The 8,951-nt window shown below is 32.5% G+C and overlaps 1 long non-coding RNA gene across 1 annotated transcript; it reads left to right on the forward strand.

Annotated features, from left to right (window-relative positions):
• Window positions 1-1,271: 1,271 nt before the first annotated feature.
• Window positions 1,272-5,844, forward strand: LOC132718977 (uncharacterized). Its single transcript, XR_009624157.1, has 2 exons — window positions 1,272-1,636; window positions 5,343-5,844. It is a non-coding gene; the product is annotated as an uncharacterized LOC132718977 (long non-coding RNA).
• Window positions 5,845-8,951: the final 3,107 nt, after the last annotated feature.

The raw sequence follows: 8,951 nt of genomic DNA on the forward strand, positions 1-8,951 counted from the left end.
GATTGAAATCTGAAAATCCTTCCAAGGTCCTATTTTAGTTGCCTTTTCAGAAATCTTTATTTGTCATCAGGTGTACATTATATGTGTACATTATATATAAAATATATACACATACTGCTGATATCAAAGTTCTTTTGAATGTATTGTATTGAACATTTCATTATCTGTAAAAAATTTATTACAATAAATAAAGATGTTTTTTTTTGTTCAGCCAAAACTGCCATTTGATTGGCACCTTTATTGTACTTTTCAATTATGGCATTTTCACCCTATCACCATATAGCAATATAAGACCCTATTCCCAATCCAAAATAGTCTCTTTTTCCTAATTTTTTAAAACAAAAGTTTGCAACAGCAGCCAAGAAAAATAAAACAAATTCAACTTCTGAAGAAAATTGAAAACTGTTTGACTGTTTCCTTAAAGAGAAGTAGCCGGGGTTATATAAATATGATCATAACAAATGTTAAAAACCTGATATAAGTAAGTCCTTCAACTTTTTTAAAATTCCTCAAATTTCCTAGATTTGCTGAATAATTTTTAACTGACCTGTCGCCAAATTGACATGGTGAGCTTTTGTGAATTGCTTTTCATCCGTCGTCCGTCTGTCTTGTAAACTTACTTTAAACGACATCTCATAAACCGCTAAGCCAATTTCATTAGAAACATTGAAAATTTTCAAAGAATTGAATTCAATACAGGACTGTGGTTGCCATGGCAATGCAAAGAAAAAAAAATCTATAAAAACCCCATAAGAAGCTAGAGCTTAGATATTTATGTGAGTCTCTACCAAGTTTGCTATAATTAAAAGCCTTTGGGGTCAAAATTGGCCTTGCCCCAGGGGGTCATTAATTGTCCTTATATGTTATATAGGAAAAACAAAAACATCCTTTTAAAAAAGCTAAAGAGCTAGAGCTTAGATTATTTGGACAATGAAGCATCTTCATGTGGTTGTCTACCAAGTTTGTTTAAAATAAAAGCCTTTGGGTTAAAATTGGCCCTTGCCCCAGGGGTCATTGATTTTTCCTCATATCTATAAAGTAAAAAAAAAAAAATAAATAAAATAAAAAACCCAGTGGTAAGGAAATAAGGGTTATTCAATGTGTTTTTCTTTGAATTAGTTTGACCATCTTGAAACAATATCAAATTTATTAATTTACTTGTCATGAAAAAGTGAAAATACATATATTTAGACAATGTTCTTAAAAAATGATTTATTGTCAAAAACAAGACTTAGTAGATGTTATAAAAAAATGTTGTTTAACTGTTAACATTACATTTCTTTGCTATATCAACCTTACTCGGACAGGCTTTCAGATCATTGATGGATGTAGTGTTTAGCAGTGGGTGTGTTTGTTTTACATAGAAGTTGAACTTATGGCATCAGAAATATTTTCATTGCAAGAGGAATATTAGTAAGGAAGTAGTAGATTTTGAAAAAAAAATATGATATATATTTGATAAATCTAGTAATTCTGACAGATAAAGCTTATCATATTTTGTAATGCATTGCCTTATTTGTTTTGTAGGATCCTTTTGATGTAGGTGTACATAAGCAGACCAATGACAGTCAGGGAACTAGAGAAAACCCTATTCTTGTTCCAACAGTTGAGGGATACAGGCTTGTAGGATGTGTTTGTAAGTTATGATTTCCTAAAACCCTTTACAAATGATTTCTTCGAACAATGCAGAGCTTCCATTAAGTTAAAAAAAATGGAAGTTAGAAACTGCTAAATCAAGCTTTAGTTCAAACATATTTATTTAGCTCAATTATGAAACAAGTTCTTTTGCAAATTTTGGAGTCTGGAACAAACCAGTACTGGTGTTTTATGAGTAAACATGAACCTGACCCAAGTAGGGCTTGAACACATGATCCTTCGGTTAGGAGGCAAACACCTTAACCACTAGTCCACCACTCCCCTCCAGGCTGCTTCACCTTAAGAAGGAAAAGCTAGAGCTGTCATCGATAGAAACAATATCAATGTATCATTGATATTTTTCTGTCGATCAATAATCGATACACATTTCAAAAAATTGATAATTTTGACTTATTAACTATTAAATGTCTAGAAATTAGGAAAATTCAACAAAAGCATATACAAAAGCAGGTGTCCATGTCTAACATCTGTTGTCAGTGATTTTTTTCGTGTTTATTTTACAGCCGAATAAAGGCTGTTTCCCCTACGGCCTAGCCAAAAATATGTATATTTTCCCCTAAAATGTTAATATTTTTCCTAAAATGCCCTGTGCACATTCTTCACCAGAACCTTACTTAATATCAGCTAGAAGATAAAGCTGTCCCTATAGATAGTCTCTGCTATGTACCATGCATGTTAAAGTGAAATCAAATTGAAAAATTTATAATATGTTGGGTAAATTCCATTCTCAGTTATTGGTATTTTCCCCCTTTTCTGATTTATCGGGCTATATTTTCCCCTTTAGAAAGCCAGAGGTTGTTTTGAAAATTGCAAAAAAAAAATCACTGGATGTTATATAGTGGAAATATTTCACAGCAATGATTGAAATAACAAAAAAATGATCTGGATAAAAATCATGCAATGGGCAAATAACACACTGAACAGAACATGTTTGAAAACTGAAATCATTTAAACAGGTATAAAAGTGAATGACAGACAAGTGATTTTATGTAATTATCGATATATCTGTGTATTGTTGATATTTGTCATCCAATATCAATATATCGTTATTATGTCTTGCCTTGAATCAATGACAGCTCTAGGAAAAGCGTTAATAATTGACAACATTTCTACAGTCATTAAAAACTTGACATTATTGAACTTTGTCATGTTCTTGACACAGATACAAAAAAAAAAAGTTTACCATCTTGTTTGAAAAATATTGGCCATCAATGTAAAGGCCCATTATGCCTTATAAAAGCTATCATATATTTAAAAAATCTTATTTTTGGTAGCTTTCTTACAGTTAAAAAGCACTCATTTGCCATATAGATAAACTATCTAAACTATAAAGTATATTATTGTGAAGTTACCAATAGAATAAAACTTACACATAATCAATGGCACTTACAACCCATGTACATGTAAATTATCTTAAAGAGGTCAAAATATGCAAAAATAGCTCTTACTGCATTAGTAATGCAGTAGAAATATAGTAATAAATACTGAAAAATCGATAATTAATCGCACATAACATGTAAATTTTTACTAGAATCTTGAATCTTTATACTTTTCCTAAAATTTTAGTACATTTTTCTCAGATTTGATTTTATCAAAATATGTTTGCTCATCTTGAGTCGAGCAGCTTTAAGGAGTTAATGTCTTCTTGATCAATGTTTTAAGCTTGATTATTTAAAGAGAAGTGAACTATCATCCTTGTCCTTGATACAACAAATTTGCTAAGATTTGCATAAGCTGTTGCATATCTCATAAATAATTACTGAGGGTATCCCTTTTAACTTTTTATGTCTTTGTTTAAGGTGTATTAACCAGTTAGGATCTTATTGAATTGAAATCCCTTGTGAATTTTAAAGAAATGTCTTGTTAAGGTTTACTTATTTCAAAGAGATTATTAAAAACCCTTTATTTCATGAATCTCTTTCCAAATTGGCATTTTGCGCAATCCAAGTATAAATTGAAACTAAAAATAACTTACTTTTATATTTGGGAAAAAGATCCATCAGGAAAACACCTTAATACAGTTATCAGGACATTTCACCAGGAGCAGATATAAATAAAAAAAAATCTTATCTCAATTTCAAATTTTTTCTTTAATGCAACATAATTTTTAACCAGGTTTTCCGAAGGAAAAAACTGGTTATTAGATTGAGGTATGTCGGCGGGCGGGCGGGCGGACGGGCGGGCGGGCGTAAACAATTTCTTCTGTGCGCAACTCCTCCTACATTTCTCAACGGATTTTGACCAAACTTTCACAGAAGCTTTGTCATCAAGTGCCCTGGCGCATATTGTCGGGGTTTTGCGATTAGATAATATTTGACCTAATTATGGCCCTTTGTTTTTTTTCCTTATATAGAATATATAGTGAACAATTTCTTCTGTGCGCAACTTCTCCTACATTTCTCAACAGATTTTGACCAAACTTTCTCAGAAGCTTTGTCATCAAGTGCCCTGACACATCTTGTAAGGGTTTTGCAATTGGTTTATATTTGACCTAATTATGGCCCTTTGTTTTTTTTCATTATATAGAATATATAGTGAACAATTTCTTCTGTGCGCAACTCCTCCTACATTTCTCAACGGATTTTGACCAAACTTTCACAGAAGCTTTGTCATCAAGTGCCCTGGCGCATATTGTCGGGGTTTTGCGATTAGATAATATTTGACCTAATTATGGCCCTTTGTTTTTTTCCTTATATAGAATATATAGTGAACAATTTCTTCTGTGCGCAACTCCTCCTACATTTCTCAATGGATTTTGACCAAACTTTCTCAGAAGCTTTGTCATCAAGTGCCCTGACACATATTGTCAGGGTTTTGCAATTGGTATATATTTGACCTAATTATGGCCCTTTTTTTTTTATTATATAGAATATATAGTGAACAATTTCTTCTGTGCGCTGAACAGTCCTCCTACATTTCTCAACGGATTTTGACCAAACTTTCACAGAAGCTTTGTCATCAAGTGCCCTGGTGCATATTGTCGGGGTTTTGCGATTAGATAATATTTGACCTAATTATCGCCCTTTGTTTTTTTTCCTTATATAGAATATATAGTGAACAATTTCTACAGTGCGCAACTTCTCCTACATTTCTCAATGGATTTTGACCAAACTTTCACAGAAGCTTTGTCATCAAGTGCCCTAGCGCATAATGTCAGGGTTTTGTGATTGGATAATATTAGACCTTATTATGGCCCTTTGTTTTTTTTCCTTATACAGAATTGAACAAATTCTTCTGTGCTGAACTCTTCCTACATTTCTCAACGGATTTTGTTCAAACTTTCAAAGAAGCTTTGTCATCAAGTGCCCTAGCACATATTGTCGGGGTTTTGTGATTGGATAATTTTTTACCTAATTATGGCCCTTTGTTATTTTTCCTTATACAGAATATATATAGTGAACACTTCTTCTGTGCGCAATTCCTCCTACATTATTCAATTGTTTTACATTGCACATAGTTACATTGTTTGTTGCTTGTATTTGTTTTTCAAATACAACATATTTATCTACAATGGTGATAATTGAAAACCTGGTTTCATGGCATTGCCATGTTTCTTGTTCCTAATTAAATCCAGGGTCTTTTATCTTAATAGTAGAACAAGGTGGTTTATTGAAATAACTCCAGTTATAAAGATGAAATTTCAAATTATAAATGTATATTGATTTATTAATTTTCTTGTTTACCAGGTGAGGAGGATTTGACAGAGGTGTGCTGGATGACCATTCATCATGGAACTAAGAGGCAGTGTAATTGTGGAAATTGGTTCCAGTGTGTGCAAATTCCTGGAGCTGTAGCCCATTAATATAATAAAACTTCTCTATTCTTTAGTAAACAATTATAAATGACATTGTATGTATGATGATATCAATTTTGAATATTCAAATCATCAGGTTTTGTTTTGCAAAAAAAAAGGAACAGAAAATATATGTCAAAATTTATAAATTTGTTGTTTTGAAATACTAAGAAAATTTGGCAAGTTGTATCAGATGTCAATTTCCCCTGGTTTTCTTTGGTCTTGAAAGTTGGCAAAAGTTTAAAGTTATTGTATTTATTTTTAATCATCAGCTATATTGTGAGCCATTTTTTTCTCTTTTTTGACTGAGGAATTAGAAAATAGCATAATTATTCTGTTTGATTAGGGATGTGCTGTTTGAAAAAAGGAATTAAAATATGATTTAAATATAAAAATTGTGTTTGTATTTGATATTTACAAAAATGTATAACTATATTAATATGGTAGTAATACAATGTTTTTATGTGTTTTAAATGTCAAAACATCTTACTTTGCCATCTATACAACTAACTTGATTCTTAGTACACATAGACATAGTTTGTCAACTACAGATGTATAAAATTTAGACGTTTAACAAGTTACAGAATAATTCAACTATTAGTACATGTTTTAATTTTTTGCCAGTCATTTATTTGTCGGTTTCGAAGAAAATGTTTAAATATTATGATCGCTGCTGAGTCATCGTTGTTCTGCAAAATCAATACTGTAGCCAATTAGATGTTAAGGTGCTTGATAATCATGACAAGGCTCAGTTGTGACACAAGGGGCTTAATTCTGAAAGAAATATATTTATAAAAATATAGAGTTATTCCCCTTAAGAACATCGAATTTTTAACTGTCAAGCGTGGACACCACATACAGTGTGCCCTCGTTGATAATATTTACCCTTGTTACACCCTTCAAGGCAAGTAAATAGTAATTGCATTATCTGTACCTCTAAAATTTCGTACAACTATTTTTGAACAACCACTAGAATTTCATAGGAAACTTTACTGCCTTCAGACGAGTATGTAAAGATCAAGAAAAGAGCAAGTTACGTTACAGTAATTTTTTTTACAGAATAATGCACATTTTAAGCAGTTAATGTTGATTATTATTGCGTCGGCACTCTTATTGATGTTCCATTTAGGGTCACTGTACGGCGATCCTGTCTGTAAATTTATTTGCACCATCTATATTAATTACGATAATTCTACTACATGTATGCACATAATTTACCTTTATAAGTCAGATTACCCCTCGTTTGCTATTGCTTTTGTTGATATGTTAGATCATATCCAACACGGACTGAATATTAACGAAGTAAATCACGATCTTTAAACACTTGATATTTGTCGTCATCATGTCTTGTAAGATGCTACCCAATACTCATCTGTCATCTGGTTTCCAACCTCATATTTCAATCCTGATTGAGTGTCATTGTACGTTTCGACAGTATTCGTTATTATGCATATGGTCAGTGTCTTCACACATAATTTCAGTGATATCGCTTATAATACATCAACCTTTGTCATCACTATGTTATTTATTTATGAACTTGTTTCATTCTTTGGCGAAAGATCATTTATCGGTGGTTAATTTGAATGTGACCTTGACCTTGAATAGCATTGACCGTCAAAGTGTTCAAATATGAATTCTGAATTTTATTTTTCACCAAAAAAGGATGTTTTCAAGAAATACTCTTTACTATGATATTCTTCATCTCCTCACGAGTTTGACTTGAGAAATAAGAAAAAGATGAGCGTGTTTTAGACGGTGGATCTTGTTTTTCTTTCAAGTTGTCATGCATGGCAATATACCATATCTTCCGTATTGTTTCCTTCCAATATCGGGGATTGCTTTCAATATTTGATATTGGTCACGTTTACAATGAAACATTTATGCCAGTTTCAGCTCTTATTCGAACGATTTTAACAGTATTTTTTGTCTTTCTAAATATTAAAAGTAACCAAATATCGTTTTTGTACAACAAACTGATGCTACGGAATATACTCGCTGGGCTTAAAATAAAGAGCTGGTAAGCAGGTTTGTAAGACAAAGGCTCTCTTGCACAATCGGTTCTCTGGATATGTTGTCGGTGAAATTGGTTATTACTATAATGTACCGACCGGCTAGATATGACCAAAATATGTTTAAATCGGGGGAAAATACCAACCAATCAACGAGTAGTCAAATAGTATCTATGCTATCGTTATAGATCAAATATGATGTTTGAAAAATATCTAGTTCTTTTAATCGGAAACATGAAAATACTGTCGACGCGATCTAACAAGGAACGATGGATTATGTATGCTAAAAGGACAGGACAATACATATTTATAGTCTAACTAAACACAATACTTATTGTCAATGCTAGAACAGAAAAAGCATACACGCTCTTCTGTTTCTAAGTTTTCGTATCACCCCTGTTTATAACTGTATCGGAAGCACCCACAATGCTGACATATTTTGGGAGGTAGAATAACTTTAAAGTAGTTTTGTCTTGTAGTGGCGAGGTTTGGTTTTGCTTCTTGTTGACTATTGACCTAGGTTAACCAATCAGATTTATACCCGTCCAAGCATGCGTCTGTAACTTTTTATCGGTTATAACATACCTGTACATTGAATATAATGGCTGACTGTTTTATATATATATACTAGGACGAAAAAGAAACGCCGGGTAACCTATAATGATTGTTTTAAGGGATAAATTGTATTATTGGATTATTATATTCATTTTTGTATGAAATGTCATCTGTATGGAACCAGCTGTTGAAGTTTCAATCGATTTTCGATGCTGATTATGTGAAAAAATACCCCCTTTTAACGATGACCCTTCTTGTTTTGCGAAACATGGCCGGACATATCAGTATCTTGTGTGTCCTCCATGCGCAGCTGTGGCAGCCCTGATCCGTCTATGCATGGAATTCACCAGGGTGTTAATCATGGCCATGGGGATGTTATTCCATTCTTCATGCAAGGCATGTGTGAGCTGGACATGATTAGTGGGGGCATTTGGACGTCTCCTTACCCTCCTATCCAGTTCGTCCCACAAATGTTCAATTCGGGACAAATCTGGACTGAATGCTGGCCAATCGAATGGGTGTATGTTACTGTTGGCAAGAAATTGCTGGCAAACTCTGGCGACATGGGGCATTATATAAATCTGACCGATTTTCATTATTTTAGGCCAAGCAATAAAATATGTGTTGCATATTTTATGTACCCGGCGTTTCTTTTTCGTCCTAGTATATATAATTTACGTTTCAATGGCTTAGAAAACATGTACAATTGCAAAATAACTAGAAAGTGTCTTATTAAAGCTACTATCTCAGACATTTTTTGAAATTAAATTTGGTTTAAACATATATTATTGCCAGAAATGAAACATATACGCGCATGTAAAGACAGTTACAAAACATGTTCATTAATACAATGGCTGACTATTCATTATATATATATAATTTACGTTTCAATGGCTTAGAAAACATGTACAATTGCAAAATAAAAGAAAATAATAAAA

Source organism: Ruditapes philippinarum, unplaced genomic scaffold, assembly GCF_026571515.1.
Source record: "Ruditapes philippinarum isolate M1 unplaced genomic scaffold, ASM2657151v2 ctg18217_1_1_1_1, whole genome shotgun sequence".
Classification (NCBI taxonomy): Eukaryota; Metazoa; Mollusca; class Bivalvia; order Venerida; family Veneridae; genus Ruditapes; species Ruditapes philippinarum.